Source organism: Schistocerca serialis, chromosome 2 (genome assembly GCF_023864345.2).
Source record: "Schistocerca serialis cubense isolate TAMUIC-IGC-003099 chromosome 2, iqSchSeri2.2, whole genome shotgun sequence".
Classification (NCBI taxonomy): domain Eukaryota; kingdom Metazoa; phylum Arthropoda; class Insecta; order Orthoptera; family Acrididae; genus Schistocerca; species Schistocerca serialis.
The window spans coordinates 1,135,114,021-1,135,117,772 of record NC_064639.1 but is presented as its reverse complement, the minus strand read 5'-3'; positions in this window follow the sequence as shown (position 1 = coordinate 1,135,117,772).

The following is a 3,752-nucleotide window of genomic DNA, read 5'->3' as shown; positions in this document are numbered from 1 at the left end:
GAGCTGCAAAAGTCACTGCAGAATTGAATGTCACACTCACATATCATTCACCACCAAAATAACACGAAGGGAGCTTCAGAAGCAGGAAACTGCAAGGCGAGCTGGAATTCCAGCAGTGATGCAAATGCTCATCACTAGAGAACGTGGTGCCGAAGCAGTAAAACTTGGTCTATAGAACATTGGAAGAATGTCATTTGGTCTGATAGGTCTTGTTCCACATGTTTCCAACTTTTGGCCCAGGAGTGAAACACGGCGGGGATCGGTGAAGATTTGGCTACCTATATCTTGCTATTCCATGGGCCGAAGGTTATTCTGCAAAGTAACATTACTGCGAAGAATTATATGACCAATTTGGCTGATCAGGTCCATTCCGTGTTTGTTCGGCAGTGCTTGGTCCATAGAACAATGGAAGGATGTCATTTGGTCTGATAGGTCTTGTTAAAATGGTTCAAATGGCTCTGAGCACTATGGGACTCAACTGCTAAGGTCATTAGTCCCCTAGAACTTAGAACTAGTTAAACCTAACTAACCTAAGGACATCACAAACATCCATGCCCGAGGCAGGATTCGAACCTGTGACCGTAGCGGTCTTGCGGTTCCAGACTGCAGCGCCTTTAACCGCACGGCCACTTCGGCCGGCGATAGGTCTTGTTCCACACTGTTTCTAACTTTTGGCCCAGGAGTGAAACACGACGGGGATCGGTGAAGATTTGGCTACCCATATCTTGGTATTCCATGCGCCGAATGGTTATTCTGCAAAGTAACATTACTGCGAAGAATTATGTGACCATGTTGGCTGATCAGGTCCATTCCATGTTTGTTCAGCTGTGTTGATACTGTGTCCCAAGATGGCAGGGCCCCACTTCACAGAACTCGTACCGTCCAGGAATTGCTTTGCGATCACGAGGACGAATTTCGCATCTCCCCGTCGTCACCACAGTCTCCAATTCACAGTATTATTGAGACTTTGTGATCCACTTTGGATAAAAGGCTACGTGAAAGCTATTCACCTCCATCACCGTTAAGTGAAGTTGCCATTTTTTGGCAGGGGGAATTGTATAAGATTCCCTGGAAAACAATACAATGTCCATTCCGAGACGACTGGAAACTATTTTTTGTGCTGTTGGGTTTCCTGCATCGTGTTAGGTATTGTAATGTGTCGTGCTACTGGTGTTTCCATATTTTTGACCATACCCTTGTAATGGTGCTTGAATTACGTAACCATTACGGCACCTCACCTGAACCTCTCGATACCAGCATTATTCTACTGTGTTTCCGTAAAATAGTTAACATATTTCTTTGACAACATTCAGATTTGATTTCATTAATGTAGAGGTACTTTGATACAGCGATATGTTTATATTGCAATGATATTATTCTTATGTGTATTCTTTCTTTTGTCACTGTGATTTTTGACGTACTTGTAACTCTGGTTTTTGTGCGCGTAAGCGGTTATTAGAGAGTCAAGCTTTGGTCGTCATGTTAAAAAGACGCAAATTGTAGTCAGTGTATGAAATGTGAACTTTAACAGTGAGGAAGGTATTTTCAAGTATGTTTTATATTGTGAAGTGATATTGCAACAAAAGTAATAAAAAAGAATTGTAACTTAAATGCGGAGTGCTGATTACTATTTTACATCGCCATGGTCCTAACCTGCAAAAGTTTAATCTTCAAGAATGGTTTATGAAACAATCTGTATCGCAGAATAACACCTAGGCCTCTTTGCATCCGAGCTTGGAATCATCACCACCTATATTTTCGAATTTTCGAATTTTAGGTCTTTCTGTCTTGGTTCCAATCTCATGATAATGATTTTTTAATTCCTTTTGTTTGTTTTTATGTTAAAATATTTATTTATGACTGTTTTTTCATCCCTCTTTGTTTATTAAATAATTGCTGATGATTCGTTTATTCTTTAATGTTCCTGTCAAGTTTTGTTTTTATAATTTGTATATATTCATATGCCAATTTAAATATATTTAGATATTATTTTGGTATCGATTATTTATCTTTTAATTTGATTTTGTTGAGTTATTGGATTTGTTCAATAATAATTACTGCTAGAGGTTACTTTGTCACCTCTACAAAATACTGGAGAGGCTCATTCTTCATAGAATGATCAGAAAGGTGGAGCCTCTTCTGATACCACAGCAAGCAGGTTTCAGAGAAGGGAAGAGTTGCACGTCTCAGATGTTAAACTTAACACAACATATCGAAGATGGATATGAGAAACGGCTCATTACAGGTGCTGTCTTTATCGATCCTCCCAAGATTGATATCACTCAAATTTTTTTGTTTTTGCGGTTTTGATTTTAATAATCATGCTTTATTGTTCATTTGCCAGATTGTCTTCTTTCTTTTTACATTTTTTGAGGCTAGATTGGTTCCTACTTTACTTTTAATTTTAGGTTGAGGTTATCAGCCTGAGCGTTTACAGGTTGGTATTTATTAAGTTTTTTATATTTTAATTGCTAGATTACCTTTAGTTTTAGCTTTATTTAAGGTTTATGATTTTGCGACGTAGATACTCCAGAAGCCACCGTGCTGTGTGTGGTGGAGGACGACCTGTAACACAACTAATCATTTCCTTTTTTGTTCGACTTCGGAAATCGAGTGAGGGGAAATCGATCATTTGTGTGCCTCCGTAACAGTCCTAATTTCTTGTACCTTATCTTCATAATCTTTATGCGCAATTTATTTTGGCATCAGCGTAATCGTTCGGCACTCAGCTTCAGATGCCGGTTCTTTAAATTTTCCAAGAAATGTTTCTTGAAGAGAGCGTCGTCTTCGCTACAGGGATTCCCATTTAAGTTCCCAAAGCATCTCCGTAACAATTAAGTGTTGTTCAAACCTACCGTTAACCAATTAAGCACTCCGACTCTCAACTATTTCGATGTCTTCCTTGAATCCGACCTGGTACGGATCCCAAACACTCGAGCGGAACTCAAGAATAGGCCGCACCAGCGTCCTATATGCGGTCTCCTTTACAGGTGAACCACTCTTCCCTAAAATTCTCCCAATGAGCCGAAGTCGGTCATTCACCTGCCCTATCACATTTATGACAAGCGCGTTCCATCTCATATCGCTTTGCAACGTTACGCCCATATATTTAAACGACTAGACTGTGTCAAGCAGCACACTAGTAACAACGTATCCCAACGTTACAGGTTTGATCTTCCTGTTCGTTCATTGTACATTTCTCCACAATTAGGGCTAGGTGCCATTCACCACAACAACTGAAAATGTTGTCTAAAAATGGTGCACATGGCTCTAAGCACTATGGGACTTAACATCTGAGTTCACCAGTCCCCTAGACATAGAACTACTTAAACCTAACTAACCTAAGGACATCACATACATCCATGCCCGAGGCAGGATTCGAACCTGCAACCGTAGCAGCAGCGCAGTTTCGGACTGCAGCGCCTGTAACCTCTCGGCCACAGCGGCCGGAAAAATGTTGTCTAAATCGTGTTGTATCTCCCTACAGTCACTCAACTGCCACACCTTACCGTACACCACAGCAACATCAGCAAACAACTGCAGATGGCTGCCCGCGCTGTCCGTCAAATCATTTACATATGCAGAGAACAACAGAGGTTCTATTACGCTTCCCTAGGGCGCTCCTGGCGATACCCTTGTGTCTGATTTATACACACCGTCGGGGACAACATACTGGGTTCTGTTATTTAAGAAGTCTCCGAGCCATTAACGTACCTATGAACTTCTTCCATATGCTCATACCTGCAATGGGG